Here is a 19,668-nt window from a genome sequence, read left to right as displayed (position 1 = left end):
TATCGCGAGATGTATGACATGAAATAAATAAAAATATTTATTAAAATAAATACAAATAAATAAAAAGGTAAGTTTAGATGAAACTATTTTTTTTGTCTCAAGTTAATGTCTCAAAACAACTTATCGTGTAGTAGTGCATTCTTAGACAAACCCCCCCCCCCCCCAACCAACAAACTAAAAGAGAATAATATAGAAAACGGTAATCCAAGGGTTCAATAAAATTAACATCATAGGATTCATGCATGGACAACAGGCCACACAACTCCCTCTCTAATTGCCTACAGAGTCAGTGGGGTGGCACTCCTCTGACTATTTTGCCAATTATATACCTAGCCCATACGGGAATCAAAATATAATAATATTAAAAAACTTATTTTAACTTTTTAAAAATAAAAATAAAAACTCTTTAAAAATATTTAAATAATATACCTTCCTTAAATTTATCTTTGGTAAGACAATTATTAATTCATAAAAAAAAAATTAAGAAAATCTAATTAATCTTTCACCTTTCCTAAAATTTACATATTTTAATGTAAATAAAAGTTACTCACCATCATATTTTAAAATATGCCTACTTTATATTTCTTAATAAATAAAAATATATCATAATATATAACTGTAAAACATAAATAAAAGCTATTAATATTATATTTTATAGTTAACTACACATCAAAATTTCAAAAACATGATTATATCTCAACATAACTGCCATTACAAAAGTCATCAAAGGCAATGTGTTGCTCAACACACTTTACAAGGTTGGAGATATATAATTTAGTCTTATGTAGTAAAGGTTTTGGCTAACTGCTCTCCTGCAAACAATTGTTTGAAGTGACATCATTGAGAAATGATGTAAACGAAAAGGACACAACAACCAAGGAACTTATAGAAAGAACCAGTTACTGTGAAGGTCTTGAAGCTGTGGTCATCTCTCTAAAAGAAGATCTTAAAAATTCAAATAAGCAGAATGAAGAACTACTTCAAGCATTTGAAGAACAAGAAAATGAAGTTCTTGAATTAAGGCAACAAGTGTAAAGAGGAAGAAAAGTTGAAGAAATCATGTAAAAGCAATATCTCTAAAAGGAAGAGCAATATCAGGTTGAGGTGAATATCCTAAAAGGTAAGTTAGAAGAAAAGGAGAAACTTTTACGATTTCATAATAGTACTAAGATTTTCGATGATATTCTTAGTAGTCAAAGGTCTCCTGCCATCAAATCTAGTCTTGGTTTTCATGAAATTGTTAAAGGTGAATCTAGCTCACAAACTGAAGCAAGGAACTCTAGTGCAAAATATGAAATGCTCAACAAGGAGATAAGAGGTCAAGCCCATCAACAGCCAAGGAAACAAAGTCTTCAAAGAAAATCATTTACTCCTAACCATGGAAGTGTTAATCGATTATTTCCTTTCATGAATAATTCTGAATGTTTTATATGTCATAATTTTGGACATGTTGCAGTGAGACGCAAAAGTAGAATGGTTCAAGCTAATAATTGTCACATAGAAAGATGATCAGCTTCCAGGTACTTTAAGGAATATTGTTTTTCTTGCAATATGTTTGGTCACACAGCCATTGATTTCTTTAGAAAGAATATGGAACATATAAGATGCTATGGTTGCAACAAGTTTGCGCATATAGCAAAAGAATGTAGGACCAAATTCCAGCCAACATACCAAAAGGAGCAAACATCATCACACTCCAAGGTATGGAAGAAGAAGGAATTACAGTCAGAAAAATGTGGCATAACTCAGTATAAACATAGAATAGACTTAGGAGGAACTGAACATATGAAATTTCTGTGTTCTAATTCTCATACGTAGTTATTATGAATATAAGTTGCATATATACATGAGTTAGAAGCTGAAAACTCACTTATATATTAGTTTGATGTAGAAGAAATAAGATAGACTCAAGAAAAGGGGTCTGATATGGTTTAGTCAATTATCAATTATCCTTTCTGTTTTGATTAATGATGACTACAGTTTGTTGATGATATGTAGAAGTGATTTTGACCCTCATAAGTTGTTGATAGCTTGATGTATAACTAGTTGATGATGATGCCTTGATGATCCTTACTAATATATGTAATGATCAGATCTGATAGTGAATAGTTGGCACAGGTTCAGGGGGAGAATATGATATGCTTCTAATAATGCATTGTTGCCAATATGTTTAGAAGTCTTTAGTACTTATGTTGTTGAGGTTTTTGAATGCTACATCATGCTATGTTGTAGTCATGAGTTGCCTATGATGAAATATCAGTTGATACTTATATTGCTTGAGCCACATAGTTTCTATTTAGATCAGATTTATGGATGATTTTGGATGACCCTTTTGATGATGCATATAGTACATATGGTATGCTGCTTACATGGTGGTCTAACGACAAGGAGAAGAACAAAGTGTAAGTACACAACTTCATTATTTGATAAATGTCATTTCTTTTATATTGTTGTCATCATGCCTTCAAGGATGCATAAACTTCATATGGTGTAGTTATGGATGAGGATTCCTATAGTTTTTGTCTCTCGCATGGTTGAGGATTGCTGCTATTGATGGTATCAAGAAATCTTGACAGATGACTATGTGCTCATAGTTTTCTAGATACATATAGCTATCTCCTTGATGGATACACATTATGCTTGATACATGGATGATTACTTAAGTTGCATATTGATAAATATTGTTGGTTGGCCAAGAGAATGGTGTTATTGCAGGTCTCATAAAGACATAGCTATTTGAAGACATGGATATTCAAAGACATGGCTTACTTAGTCACATAATGATGATGACTTCTTACTTTATGATGATAGGTTTGATACCCACATATGTTGATTATCATCGTTAATGTTTATCAGATATGGGATGTTCCCTAGTAATGATACATGGTTGATATATTGAGGGTTCTTGTGGAAAGATCATGCAGTTCTTGATGATGATGTTATGATCATAAATGGTTACTATGGTGTTTTCACATACATATGATATGATGTGAATTATTTTTTGTTACTGCTTGGAGATATGACATATGCTTAGTTGATTCATGGAAGGTTATGATAAGGTTCTTTCTACTAAGGAAACAGAGCAAGTTGACCTTCATCAGATCAAGAGGATGAGTTGATATCAATATGCAGAATACTTTTTCACGGGTTGATGATATTTACATTTTCATATCTTGGGAACTAATAATTTACATATATAGGTTGTTCGTTTGGATGCTGTTGACAAATGCTTATGGTGGAGATCATATATGGTGTATGATAGTTGCTCATGACTATCATGGTCTTGTTTAGATCTCTGGTATTTGTTATAAATGTAATCTATATCATTTGATGTAAAGGTCATGTAAAGAACTATGATGTAATAATTGTCGTATTTCAGTCATGTATAAACAATTGGTATATCCCCACTTGGTTGGGTGGATGAGTCAAATTTGGTGTATCCCCACTTGGCTGGGTGATAGGAAGGTCATACTCACATGGTAGAGTTATAGAGTCATTTTATTCTTTTGAAAATATTTTTGCAGACTCTGCATGTGCTCAGGGGGAGCATGGACATATAGTGCATCTCAACATGTAGAAAGGGGGAGTTTAATCATAGAATTCAGCATGTGCCTAGGGGGAACATGATCAATGTTCATATTCAATTGTTCAAATATGGAAGTCTTCATTTAACATTGGTCATTCATCCCTTTTCCCTTGATGTCAAAGCGGGGTAGTAGCTTGGTGTTTGGAGAGTTGTGTTTTAGCTTGATGTTTTGAACAACTTGGTGTGGTGACCAAACATGAAAATAGTTACCATCAAGTCCAAAGGGGGAGATTGTTGGGATTATGATGCATGTGTTGTACTTGATGGAAACCCACTTGTAGTAGAACAAGCATATGGCAACTAGATGAATCTATAGGAGAGATCAGAGGTGATAGAATGATGGAACAGAGATGAATCTACAAGTCAAAGGTGATAGAATAATGGAAGAGAATAATGGTCAAAGGTTTGATACAAGGATATTGTTATTTTGTGTTGTCCCTGCTATTTCATGAATGAACTAACTAATAAAAGTATAAACTGGATGTGACAGAATGCATTGAAGTTGTGTTTACAGATTTTACAAAATGCAAGGCAGTTCAGAGTAATCAATTCAGAAGTGATGCATGATGGAAAATCACATTATAATAGGTCAATTCAGAGGTAATAGGGAAATGGCATAAAAGAATAGGATGTTGGAACAAAGGACTATAGATCAGAATCAAGAAGTTAAAGAAAAAGCATGTTTTCGAGTATGTTAAGTTGTATACGCGGGCTCATTGTACAAAAAGAATGTATACACATAGGTTCAATGTACAAAAAGAGTGTATATGTATGCACTCACATTCACAAGAGGAAAAGTGTGTATGGGATTAAAAATTAAGGAAATTAAGGTGAAAGAATAGCAAGGGTCAATACCATGGTATTAGCCCACAATATTGAGCGGAGTAATGGTTATTCGATCCTATCTAAGAATACCACAGGTTCTAAGTGTTGTTTTGGTCTGAGGTATTGAGAAAGGCTAAAAATATATAAGGAGGAGAAGATCAAAGGGCTAAGAACAGAAGTAATGAATATCATATGAAGTGTGAGATCAAAAGAAATTATACATGTTATGGGTTTTTGATGCTTTACTTGATCTGGACCAAGTATGCACCTGAATGTTTGATGATGGATGAGATCTAATGATGGATCAAGATCATAATGACTTATCATTACAATATATGATAATGGATAGGCTAGATCTGAGTGCTAACAAATGTTTTAAATTCTATGATATGGGTATATCTGAAGACTAGAATAGTTGTGAAGTTATATGCTTTTATCTTCAGATCTATATGCTATTTCACCTTCTTGAAGGCACGTTTAGAGGTTGGTTCAACACTTCCAAGTAGCATATGCAAAAGAAAATCTTGTTGTTTAGAGATGACTGATCTATCTTATCAGTGTTGTTGTTTTATTGCTATCTGTCAATGATGTCTTCTCAGATCTAAAACTAGAAGTGAATGCATATGGAGATTGAGTCTAATTGATTGATTGATTAAGTGAGAAGGGTGATATTTTCTACTGTCTATTTAGATATCTGTAATTTGACAGTAGATCTTCATTTTGTTACTGGTTGGTACAGTTTTGATTTAGAGGTTTTTATGATTTAGTAATTTTGGAGGTATACGCAAATTTTGTTAAAGGAAGCGGCATATACATGCAGGTTGGCTTCATTGAAGTAGTGTATACATTCTCATACATGATTTTTGACGTTACAGTTGGTTTTTGTTGTTGATGCAGTGTTTTGGGTTCATATCAGTGTATTGGTTACAATGATCTATTTGTTCCAGTTGATTGGTTGAATTTTGATTAAGGTTTGAATGAATGGTTGATTCAGTTGTGTCAGAGGTTCAGTGATTGTTTGATTCAATGAGTCAAAGGTTTCAGTGATTGATTGATTCAGTTATGGTTGATTTAGAGATTGATGGTTGGGCTTGAGTTATATCAGAGATTGATGATTAGGTTTCAATAATTGGTTGATGCAGATGTATTTGTTGGATGTATTGCAGTGGTGATTGATTTTGAGCTTCAATGCTACTAATGGGTCTAGTGCGAAAATTTGATGAAACATGGCATTCACATTGTGTTGTTGTGTACCAAGAGGATCCACTCTAAAAATCTATGAAACGTGGTCCCTGGAGGATACTGAGGGTTGGAGCCTTCAGTGAGGAAGTCGAAGCTTCCTGCTAGTAGTGGCTGGTGATTTGATGAGGGGGTTCGAGCTCCCTTCCAGTAGCATCTGGAGAACAAGTGAAGGTTTTAGCCTTCTGTAGGCCAGTGCCTATGTACTAGTAAACATATCGGCTATTACAAGAGCTAGGGGGTTGTAGATCTCTTCTAGTAGAAGGTGGAGAACGAGAGAAGGTTTTAGCCTTTTTGCAAGTGGGTGCCTACATACTAGTATGAGTTTGCACCAGTACAAGATTGTAAGCAGCTTATTATTTTTATTAAAAAGAAGATAGAGACAACAACAACAGGTGGTTTTTATCTTGCATTGGGTTTCCACCTTAAATCTTGGTGTTCATGTGCGTTTCTTATGTGTGATGCTTTATTATGTTATTACTGCACATGGTTACTATTTAATTTTTAATAAAGTACTAATGCACTTATTAAAGATCAACATATGATGAATTAACTGAATCATAAGTTCGTTGGATATACACCAGTTTCCTTAAGAACAATTGCATGCACACATGAGTTCCCTTCACTTAAGTAGTGTATATAAATTTGATTATGAAATGGAGAAAGTTATTGATTTGTAAATACTAATTCAAGCCCCCTCTCTTTGTATCGCTTGAAGGAGATCCGTAGTAACAATGGGAAAGAAGCAAAAGAAGAAACCACCTCAAAAGAAGAAGACATCTCAAATGAACTATGACAGTGGGAGAGATGAGTGGCCATTATGTGGAAGCAATTCCTCAGATTCAAAATCACCTCAGAATGAAGATGAACAAGCAAAAGAATTTTCAGGTATGAATTTGTTTTCCTCTGGTGATACATTTCTCTGCTCATTTGAAGATAATGAATGTGAAAACGAGAAAAAGGAATTTTCTGTTATCATTGAAAGAGAATGAAGTCAAATAGGGATAGAATTTTAAAAGCCCATAGACACAATTAGAGATCAAAAAGATCTAATTTATAAAAGGGAATGTGCCTTGAAAGAAGAAGTTACCAAGTTAAAAGCTCAGTTGGAGGAAGGAAACAAAATGAAGAAACCGTACAAAGAAAAGGAAGATCAAAGTCAAAGGTTGCAGGATGAAGTGACATCACTGAGAAATGAAGTGAATGAAAAGGACACAACAACCAAGGAACTAATAGAAAGAACCAGTTACTGTGAAGGCCTTGAAGTTGTGGTCATCTCTCTAAAACAAGATCTTAAAAATTAAAATAAGAAGAATTTATACATACTTCAAGAATTTCAAGAACAAGAAAATGAAGTTCTATAATTAAGGCAACAAGTGGAAGAAGGAAGAAAAGTTGAAGAAATCATGAATAAGTAGTATCTTGGAAAGGAAGGGCAATATCAGGTTGAGGTAAATATCCTAAAAGGTAAACTAGAAGAAAAGGAGAAACTTTTAAGATTTGAAGATAGTACTAAGATTTTGGATGATATTCTTAGTGGTCAAAGGTATCCTGCCATCAAATATGGTCTTGGTTTTCATGAAACTGTTAAGTGTCAATCTAGCTCACAAACATAAGCAAGGAACTCTAGTGCAAACTCTGAAATGCTCAACAAGGAGATAAGAGGTCAACCCCATCAACAACCAAGGAAAGAAAGTCTTCAAAGAAAATCATTTACTCCTAACCATGGAAGTGTTAATCGATTCTTTCCTCTGATGAATAATGTTGAATGTTTTATATGTCACAATTTTGGACATGTTGTAGCAAGATGCAGAAGTAGAATGGTTCAACCTAATAACCATCACACAGAAAGATCATCAGCTTCCAGGTACTTTAAGGGATATTGTTTTTCTTGCAATATGTTTGGTCACATAGCCATTGATTGCTTTAGAAGGAATATGAAACATATAAAATGTTGTGCTTGTAACAATTTTGGGAATATAGCAAAAGAATGCAAGAGGAAATTCCAGCCAACATACCAAAAGGAGCAAACATCATCACACTCCAAGCTATGGAAGAAGAAGGAATTACAGTCTTAAAAATGTGGGATAACTCAGTATACACATGGGACAGGCTTAGGAGGAACTAAAAGTATGAAATTTTAGTGTTCTAATTCTCATATGCAATTATCATGAATACAAGTTGCGTATATACCCAAGTTAGAGGCTGCATAGTCATGTATATGTTGGTTTGATGTAGAAACAGTTAGCCAAACTCAGGAAAAGGGGTTTGATATGGTTCAGTCAATTATTAATTATCCTTTATATTCTGATTGATGAAGATTAGAGTATGTTGATGATATGTAGAAGTGTTTTTAACCCTCATAAGTTGTTGATGACTTGATGTTACTATAACTAGTTGATGATGATGCCTTGATGACCCTTACTAATATATGCAATGAATAGATCTGAGAGTGAAAAAATTGCATAGGCTCAGGGGAAGAATATGCTATGCTTTTAATAATGCACTATTGGTGTTATGTTTAGAAGTATTTGGTACTTATGTTGTTGAAGTGTTTAAATTCTACATCATGCTTTGCTGCAGTCATGAGTTGCCTATGATGAAATCTCAGATGATACTTATATTTCTTGAGCCACATATTTGTTATTCAAATTATATTTATGGATGATTGTGGATGACCCCAGTACATATGATATGTTTCTTGCATGGTGATCTTCATAATGACAAGGAGAAGAATAAAGCTTGAGTACCCAACTTCATTATTTAATAAGTGTCGTTTCTTTTATGTTGTTGTCATCATGTCTTCACAGATGCATAAAATTCATATGCTACAGTTATGGATGAGGATTCCTATAGTTCTTGGATCTCATATGTTTGAGGATTGTTGTTGTTGATGGTATCAAGAAAGGTTGAAAAATGACTATGAGCTCATGGTTTGCTAGATACATATTGCTATCTCTTTGATGGATACACATTATACTGGATACATGGATGATTACTTAAGTTGCATATTGATAAATATTGTTGCTTGGGAAAGAGAATGGTTTTATTGTAGGTCTCATGAAGAAATAGCTATTTGAAGACATGGATATTCGGAGACATGGCTTACTTAGTCAGATAATGATGATGACTTCTTTAGTGCATCTCAGCATGTAGAAAGCCGGAGTTTGATTAGAGAATTCAACATGTGCCTAGGGGGAGCATGATCAATGTTCATATTCAGCCGTTCAGATATGGAAATCTTCATTTAAAATTGGTCAATCAGCCCTTTTCCCTTGATGTTAAAGGGGGAGACTAGCTTGGTGTTTTGAGAGTTGTGTTTTAGCTTGATGTTTAGAACAACTTGGTGTGGTGACCAAATAGAAAAGTAGTTGCAATCAAGTCTAAAGGGGGAGATTGTTGGCATTATGATGCATGTGTTGTACTTGATAGAAAACCACTTGTAGAAGAACAAGTATATGGAAGCTAAATGAATCTCCTGGACAGATCACAGGTGACAAAATGATGGAACATAGATGAATCTACAAGTCAGCGGTGATAGAATGATGGAAGAAAATAATGGTCAGAGGTTTGATATAGGGAGATTGTTAGTGTGTGTTGTCCTTGCTATTTGATGAATGAAAACATTGATAAAAGTATAAACAGGATGTTACAGAATGCATGACAGTTGTGTTTATAGATGTGACAAAAGGTAGGGAAGTTGAAAGAAATCAGTTCAAAAGTGAGGTACAATGGAAAATCACATTTCAACAGGGAAATTCAGAGGTAACAGAGCAATGGCATAGAAGAACAGGATGTTGGAATAAAGGACTATAAATCAGAATCAAGAAGTTGAAGAAAAAGGAAGTTTTCACGTATGTTTAGTTGTATGCATGGGTTTGCTATATAAGAAGAGTGTATACATGTGGGTTCACTATACAAAAAGAGCATATACATATGCACACACTTCCACAAGAGGAAAAGTGCGTATTGGAGGAAAAATTAAAGAAATTAAGGTGAAAACATGCCAAGGGTCAATACCATGGTATTAGCCCACAATATTGAGCGAAGTAATAGTTATTTGATCCCGTATAAGAATACCACAGGTTCTAAGTGTTATTTTGGTCCAAGGTATTGATAAAGGCTAAAACTATATAAGGAGGAGAAGATCAAAGGGCTAAGAACAAAAGTAATGAATATCTTATGAAGTGTGAGATCAAAATAAATTATGCATGTTATGGGTTTTTGATGCTTTGCTTAATCTGGACTAAGTATGCACCTGAGTGTTTAATGATGGATGAGATCTAATGACAGATTAGGATCATAATGACCTATCCTTATGAGCTCCGATAATGGATAGGCTAGATCTGAGTGCTAAAAAATGTTTTAAATGCTATGATATGGGTATATCTAAAGACTGGAATAGATGTGAAGTTATATGTTTTTATCTTCAGATCTATAAGCTAGTTTGCCTTAGTGAAGGCGTGTTTACACACTGGTTTGACACTTCCAAGTAGTGTATGCAAAAGAAATTCTTTTTGTTCATAGATGATTGATCTATCTCATTAGTGCGATGTTTTACTGTTGTTTGTCAATGATGTCTCCTTAGATCTGAAGGTAGAACTGAATGCATAAGGAGATTGAGTCTGATTGATTGCTTGATTAAGTGAGAAGGTTGATCTTCGCTGCCATCTATTTATATATTTGTAATTTGACAGTAGATCTTCAAATTGTTATTGGTTGGTATAGTTTTGATTCAAAGGTTTTTATGATTCAGTAATTTTCGAGGTATATGTAGGTTTTGTTAAAGTGGCGTATACATGGAGGTTGGCTTCATTGAATTAGCGTATAGGTTCTAATACATTATTTTTGAGGTTACAGTTGGTTCTGGTTGTTGATGTAGTGTTCTGGGTTCAAATTTGTGTATTATTTAAAGTGATCTATCTCTTCCAGTTGATTGGTTAAATTTTGATTAAGGTTTGAATGAATGGTTGATTCAGTTATGTTAGAGGTTCAATGATTGTTCGATTCAATGAGTCAGAGGTTTTAGTGATTCATTGATTTAGTTATGGTTGATTCAAATATTTATTGTTGGGCTTCAGTTATATCAGAGACTGATGATTGGGTTTCAATGATTGGTTGATGCAGATGTATTTTTTGGATGTATTGTAGTGGTGATTAATTTTGAGCTTCAATGTTACTAATGGATCCAATGTGAAAATTTGATGAAACGTGGCCTTCACATTGTGTTGTTGTGTACCAGGAGTATCCAGTCTGAAAATTTATGAAACGTGGTCCCTGGAGGATACTGAGGGTTGGATCCTTTAGTGAGGAAGTCGAAGCTTCCTGCCAGTAGTGGTTGGTGATTTGATTAGGGGGTTGGATCTCTGTTCTAGTAGTAGTTTAAGAATGAGTGAAGGTTGTAGCCTTCTGTAGGTTGGCACCTACGTATTAGTTAACATATCAGCTAGTACAAGAGCTAGGGTGTTGTATCTCCCTTCCAGTAGAATCTTGAGAACGAGAGAAGGTTTTAGCCTTTTGCAGGTGGGTGCCTACATATTGGTATGAGTCTGAACCAGTACAAGATTGTAAACAACTTATTCTTTATATTAAAAAGAAGACAGAGACAACAGTAGTAGGTGGTTTTTCTCCCAAATTGGGATTCCACCTTAATTTTGGTGTTCATGTGTGTCTCTTATGTTTATTGGTTTATTCTATTATTAATGCACATGGTTATTGTTTAATGTTTAATAAAGTATTGATGCACTAATTAAATATCAACATATGATGAATTCACTGAATCATAAGTTCACTGGATATACGTTGGTTTCCTTAAGAATAGTTATGTACACACATGAGTTCCCTTCACTCAAATAGCGTATATAAATCTGATTATGAAAAGGAAAAATTTATTGATTTGTAAATACTGATTCACCCCCCACCCTCTGAGTATGATTCCCAACAAACATATTATATACCGTGGCCTGGTAAAACCAGTTATGTTGCAATTGGAATCTCATTATCCTTACTCTTGGTGGTGGGATAGCCATGTGAGCCATAAAAAATAAAAATGGCTTTAACAAAACTTGACAGGTATGGATATCGAGATCCAAGCCATGTTGAAGTTGATTGAATAGGATGTAGATTCATTTTCCAAGCATGCAAAGGTGTTCTACAAAAAGTGACCAGAGCTTATACATTTGGTCGAAGAGTTTTATAGAGCATAACAATATTTCCAAGAATGATGTGACCACATCCCTGGGGAGCTTTTCCAAATGCATAAACCATGGCAGAAGCATTTCCAAACCAAATTCAACAACATAGCAGATTGAATCCTCTTGATTCTAATGAAATTATGAAAAACACTTATGATCGATGTAAGAAATCACAAAGCCAGATTTGCAATAGCGCTACACTATCTTTTGAAAAGGTAGAGGATGGAGGGGAAGTTACAAGGTTCAAAGAAGGTGAATGAAGTAGTTACATAATACAAAACCACTAAGAAAAAGGCATCACAATTGCAAGATGAGATGAATTGTGTGCAAGAAGAAAGCCAGAAGATGAAAGAAGAGTCATCATCTCAAGATGAACAAGTCAATTAGTTGAAGGAGCAAGTATTATCCTTGAAGAATAAAAATGAAGAACTTTATCAAGAAGGACATGTACTGAAACTCAAATTACAAGTTGAACTAGAGAAGCATAACTAAAGTGAAACAAAAATTCAAAATTTAGAAGCAGAATCGCAGAAGTTGAAGGGGAGCCTTGGAAAAGGAATCTAGTATGAAGATGTGAGCCCAAAATATAAATGTAAAGATGATAAAACGACAAGTATGCAATATGGGTAGGTTAAAACAGGGACTCAACACTTTGGAAAAGGAGAAGAAGAAACTCAAAAATCTCTTTCAAAGTCACATGAGGAAAAAAAGGCAATAATTCTTCAGTATCAAGATGTCCTCAATATTTCTTAGATTCTAAAAATAGGGCTAGGGATTTTCAAGTAACACTGGCTCTTGCACAAGAGGAAAATAGAAAGCTTAAAGATGAGTTATCATCTGGAGCTCTACATTTGAAAGTTGTAGAAGAGAAAGCACACCACTTAGAAATGGACAAGAATGCCCTTGAACAGGAGAGGGAGCATTCAATCAAGAAGATGAGCTTGCTAATGGAAGAAATAAGTTCTAGTCTTCGACATATAATGAGGAACAATTTCTTAAAATAAGATTGATTGAAGAGACAACCCAATACAAGAGTATTGATGCAACTTTGAGAATATTCCAACAAGCATTGACTCAATCATAGGAACAAGAAAAAGTTCTGAAAGCAGAGATATAAGCAAGAACTCAGAGGTTGAAGGATGCTAACAGAAAGTTTAACGCAACTTTGAAAAACATCCAACTGGCATTGAGTGAATCACATGAACAAGAGAATGGTCTGACAACTCAGATACAAATGGGAATTAAGAAGTTGAACTTTGAAGGATGCATAAGAAGAAATAAAAAATCTTGAAGATGAGTTATCAATTAGAGATCTACGCTTGACAGTTATAGAAGAGAAAGCACATGACTTAGAAAGAGACAAGAATGCCCTTGAACAGGAGATGGAGCATTTATTCAAGGATATGAACCTGCTAATGGAAGAACTAACTACTACACAATGAGGAACAAAATATTAAAATAAGACTTCAACAAGATACTGACCATAACAAGAGGATTAATGCAACTCTGACAAGCTTCCAATAGGCATTGAGTTAGTCATAGGAACAAGAGAATTCTCTGACAACAAAGATACAAGTGGGAACTAAGAGGTTGAAGGATGCTGATAGAAAAATAAAGCTTCTAGAGGAAGAGATTTTCCAATTCCAAAACATGAATGATGCTCTGGTGGAGAAAATCTCATTTGCATCAATGTCTATTAAAACTCTAGAAGAGGAAGTCTCTAAATTGAAGCAAGACAAGGTCAATTTGTTGGATGAAGTGGTGCTTCATTTGGACTAGAGAAATTGTCTGCAGCAAGAACTTTATTTCTTGAAAGAGGAAAGGAATGACCTAGACAGAAGATTTCAGATAATCACAAGGAAAATCGAACTATTAAGACTAGACCCAGAGAATCTTTAGTTGTGTTTTGTTAGTTGCAAGATGACAATAAAAAATTGAGGGAAATTTGCCAAAATTGAGGAGGAAAAGTTAGCAATGTCAAATATTTCTGAAAAAGTAGAGGAGGAGGTTAGAGATAGAAAGACATATCTAGAAAATGTATTATCATCTCATACAATAGAGGCACAAAGGCTTGGCGATGAATTGAAGAAGCAACAATTACTTTCCCAGGATCTGTAGGAAGAGAAGCATACCCTAATAGTTGAGAATCAACAATGCACTAAGAAGATAAACATTCTTGAAGAAAATTTGAACAATTTCCAGAAAAGGGTTTCTCAACTTGAAAGAGAAAACATGAACCTGAGTAGTGAGTTGAAAAATTCACATGGACATGTGGAACACCTCAATGAATGGATATGCTTTTTCCAAAGTGTGAAAGAAAAAATGAACATGAACTTACAGCATGCAATACTCAAATAATCAATTTAGGAAAGGAGGTTTTCTTGTTACAAGTAGAAGGAAATGATCTAAAGACCAAACTACTAAGAGAGACAAAAAAATGGAAAAATGGTCAGCTTGAGATAGGAGAGTTACATGCCATACTACGTTAAATTTAAAACAAAAAACTACATTTTCAGTTGAATGTGAGAAACATATCAGAGAGTATAAAGTCATGGAAGAGAGGGTGTCAGAACTAGAAAGGACAATTCACATAATACAAATAGAAAAAAAATTCACTGATGAATAATATTTCCTCTGAAATGATATTTGAAAAGGAACTGAAAGTATATATGGATAAGCTTCAGAACATACTTCTTGTACATGATATTGCAAGGGAGCAATTAGAAACACTACAAGAAAAAAGGTCATTGGCGAGGGTTGGAAAATTTCACCATAAGCTCATTTGTGATGGTCAAAAGAGCCTTCGTGACCAAAAACTGAACGTCACCAAAGGTGGCATCGCCAAAAGTGTAGGTGTTGTGGTGAAATTCAAGGTCTGTCACCAATATTGATTTATAGTGATGGATAGTGGACATCACCATTTCATATGAACAATGGTGATGAAACTTACCCTCTGTCACTAAAAAATTGAATGTCACCAAAGGTGGAATCGCCAAAAGTGTAAGTGTTGTGGTGACATTCAAGGCATGTCACCAATAATGGTTTATAGTGAGAGATAGTGACTATCACCCTTTCATATGAGCAATGGTAAAGAACCTTAGCTTCTGTCACGAAAAAATTGAATGTCACCAAAAGTATAGTTGTTGTGGTTACATTCAAGTTCTATTATGAATAATGATTATAATGATGGATAGTGATTGTCACTATTTCATATGAACAACAACAATTTATTGTGATGGACCTTTCATGGCCTTCACTATTGATGCATATATATATAATGACATTCGTTGACTATCGCCATTTCAATTTTTGGGTGAGGGTCAAGAAATGTCACCATAAGCTCATTAGTGATATTCAAAAAGGATTTTGTCACCAAAATTGATCTTCATCATTCCATATGAATATAAGGGTGCAATGGAATTGAACCGCCAACCTCCTTCTTGTAAAGAAGGTGCTCTTCCATTGAGCTAGCACCCTTTAAAGAAATAGACTTTAAAAATTTAGACTTTGAAACTTTATAAATTGTAAATCCTACAACTAGCAATAAATTATAAAACTTTGTAAAGTATTGGCAAATCTTTTACTAAACAAGCAAAATAACATCAAAGTTGCAAGTCCCTACATAATGGTTATGGAAGTTATGAAAAGTGGGTGGAGGGAAAAATAGTTACATATACGATACTCAATATGTTTAGTTGAATACTCAATTATAAAACCTAAAATCTTTAATTACACTAACGATTGATTTCTCACCTTGTGAATCATGTAAATATGTTTTGATGACATAAAAATATGCCTTTAAATGGCCGATTTCATGCCAGAAAGTAAAATATAGTGAGTATATATGAGATAGTTATGAATAATGGCAAAGAAAATGATCCCATTCATAGTTTTCATAAAGAAGAAGATGCCTTATACTATTTAGCTTTGAAATATTAGCAACAAGTCTTCCAACTTTCCCGACACTAATGATGGCCTCTTGCAACAAACCCTCTTTGAATTTGATAGATTGCATCAAAAGAATGAATTAATCTAAGAAGAAATTATTTCCAAATAAGCAATTTCTATAAACAAATATGGAAAAATTCATTAAGTAGAAATATTATTCTAGCATAATATCATGTTAGACAAACTAAAGTATACTAAACATCTTTTATATACCTCTATAATAGCACCTCAAATTTGACTATCTCTTTATGCAATTTTCCTCCTTGATTCAATAACCTTAATACCATAATAAAAGGATCTAGATGTGGCAAATTTTTGTCCTATCTGACAGAGCAAGTTAAAAACCTCTCTAAACAAAATTTCCACTTTATCTACAACCTATACATTTGCATCAAAATGCACATTAGTTTGGATCTGGGGGGTCCTATGCCATAGGTATGATAGGAATATAAATTAATTAGCAAAAATCTACCCATATGTACAATCTGTATCATAAAGTACCTCTACAACTTCCTTTCTGAACCAATCTTGTTGATGTGGATCATGCAACTCTAATATTGAGGGTGGAAAATGCAGAGACAAAACATTGATGGAGGAATATCATAAACATGAAAACATACTGCCAAACCTCTCAAACTGAATTTGGGAACAACGTAGGTCCAATATATTAGTATGGAATAGCCATTAACTATCATACACAATTATGGGTACTCTAGAAAAATCAGGAGTTACATAAATTATGTAATATATCACAAGGTCAATAAAAATAATAATATGAAAACTAATTGAGAAATATAAAGCAGCCGAATTCAGTGGCATACCCATAAAATGGAAGGAAGCCTCAATGTAATGAATGACCACAGTTGACAACTCTACTTTGTACAACATCATCAGAAAAACTAAGCTCTAGGAATGTTCCAAAGTATAAACCCCATGCAACATCAAACATGATTACCGATCAGGTTTCTTCTTGAACTCCATCTTTTCGTGCACATTTTAAGCACCTATGCCACATCCATATTTTTCCTTCACATTCACTAGGTAATGTCAACAATAAAGGTAGCTATCTTACCAATATCACGAGGTTGCCCTGATGGTGTGTGTAGCAAAGAACATGTGCTTCTGAGGGTTCACTACATAAATAAAAATGGGAATTATTCATGTTTTTTTTATTTTGTTACATTAAAATTTGTCAATTATTACTATGTAAATGCATAGTCTACAAGATAGTAAGAGAAAACAACATAAGAAGAAATACACATGAAGAAAAAATCTTCTTGAAAAATATAGAAGAAGGAAAAGACATGAAGAAAAAATATACCTGGTCCAACAAATCATCCCAGAGGTACCTTCCTAGTGGCTTGTCAAAACTGCCATAGTACTTGATGTGAAAGAGTTGTGAATGCCCACATATTGTCCCCTTCAACACATAGTGACTCGATAACAAAATCAATATACTTTGATGATCAGAAGGAGAAGGAAGAAAGTCTTCTTTAGAGAAAACTTATTCTTGGTTTATGTACCCTAAAAGTTGCTCATCTAGAAAAACCTTGGACTTCATTTCCTTTTCTGCTACTCCTTGATTCTCTCATGCCACCTTCCCAGATAACTCATCTCTTCTTATTTGATAATTAAGATTAACCTTGGATGAAATAGAAACAGTGAAACCATTTGCAGATCTGAATCTTTTGATTCCTTATCTTGAAGTTCCAAATATGACATGACTGCCCCATATGAACCTGGACCCACAGGAGATATAATTTCATTTGAATATGCCTTTATTGAAGCTAAAAATCTAGATAAATCACCTGAAGGAGTAGTTGGAAGCAAAGGTCTTTGTTCAGATGGATATGTATCCCACTGTACCCATGTAACTTGAGCAAATGTATCTCCTATGGAAGATTTCTTAAAAACAATTTCCGTTTGAAGAAGATTGGTTCCATCAAGACTAGTTTTACTAGTAACATGTGACATAGGTGGCCCCATCCCTCCACTAGTAAGAAGTAGTTTGGACTCTCCTTTATTTTTATCAATCAGAGGGTCATCTACTAAGGCAGAGACATTTGACATTGTCTTATACATTTTCAGGTTTTTCATTTCTCCCTATTGTTTTTGTTTTGGAATAGGAACATCAGAACTGGGTATTGTAGAAATAAATCTATCTAAACTTAATTGTTTGTCTGGCATTGCAACAATTATTGGTGATTTCAAGGGAAGTTCAAGAAAGGTAAAACCTTCATCTGTAAGGAAACGGGTCTCAAAGACTAAATTCTAAGATGGAAAAATTGCATATTTAACATGTTTAACTTTCTTCCATTGATCATGACATGCACCCATAAGTCGAACCTGTGAACATGAGTAGAACAAGTCCCATAAATTTTGACTTCAAGAAAAGCACATATAACATAAGATCAAGATGTCACCTAGTTTGGAGATAGTCAACCACATGATATACTTTCAAGAATGCAATTTTGAGAACCTATTTACTTGGAAATATTTCAAAGAGAATATTAGATTGATTTCCAGGCTCCAAGCTCCATTTGTGACTTATATTATCATACCATACATAATAGAAGTTCCTTTTCTACTAGACAGATTAGACTTTCAATGCATATAAGCATAAATATAATAATTATTTTAGTGGCCGAAATATTTAAAATACACAATGAATCATAGACATTTTGCCACCCTTGGAATCACCATCCTAGGATGGAAAACAAGTTTCCAGTTTGTATTAGAAATGTTGATTTAGTGATTCACATCAGAATCTATAGGATAGAGAATTGATCAGAAAGAGAAACATTTTATGTATAAAATCAAAAATAAAGTTGTAAAATACCTTGTTGATTTTGGAGGGAATAGGTAGAGTGGGTCCACATGGCCTCCCCACACCAGCTAGCATTTGAGGAGGGTTGGCCCCACTATTTAACATTTTTTTCCCCTTGGATCTCTACAAAAGTACTTGAAACCCCAATTCATCTCTTTTTTTAGTTTCATACTTTGGAGAGAAGATTTGGATAGAAGAAATGAGAATAGCTTAGGGTGGACATGTTTGGTAGAACAACACTGAAAAACAACTTCGGCAAGCAGATTTGAAGGGAGGAACTCAGAATAGAGTTTTTGATAGCACAACAACACTCAAAACTCTTATTTGTTCTATTTCTTACTCTCCTATATTCTTATGATGGAATCTCATTCATCTTCGGGAGGGTATGATCATAGAAATCATGGTGGAAGAAGTGGTGAAGGGAGAGGAGATGGTGAAAAAAATAACAAAAATTTCCCATTGATTCCCCTCTAAGGAAGTGTGTCACAGAAAGATAGAGAAAAAGGAAAAAAATAAGGTGGAAACTACTTATGGAATTGCATTAAGTGTAAGGAAAATTTTGGATTCATACTCAAGGGGTAAATCCCTTTTTCTTTGGATTCCTAACAATGGGGTTGAGTTTTGTAATCTATCACCCCAAAGATTGAGGCACAATATCAAAAGGAGCATGACAATGCATGGTTAGTCGAGGAAGAAAGGAGGGGCAACAAGCATGTTCTCATAGGTTAAATAAAGGGGCAGCAAGTTCCCTCAATAGTCGAGGAAACTTGGAAGAGATTGAACTCTAGACTCTTGGAAAGAATGTTTGATTATGGCAGGAGGGAAGAAACAGATAGTGGAGTTGACCCTGCCATACATGCATGTGGTATTCCCTTATAGAGTCTTCTATCTCTATATTGGAAAGTCATGTTTAGAGTGGTCAATGAAGCACCCATGGGTTACAAGAGACAAAATTTCAAAAGTAAGCACCACCATTCTACAAAAGGAGAAGTTGTTGTGGACTAATACAACAAACCAGTCATCAATAAATTTGACAATATGTCTCCTTC

The sequence above is a fragment of the Pinus tabuliformis genome, chromosome 2_2, assembly GCF_031772625.1.
Source record: "Pinus tabuliformis cultivar Carrire ecotype Pingquan chromosome 2_2, CPIR1, whole genome shotgun sequence".
NCBI classification, from domain to species: Eukaryota; Viridiplantae; Streptophyta; class Pinopsida; order Pinales; family Pinaceae; genus Pinus; species Pinus tabuliformis.
Note: the sequence above shows the minus strand (reverse complement) of the source record.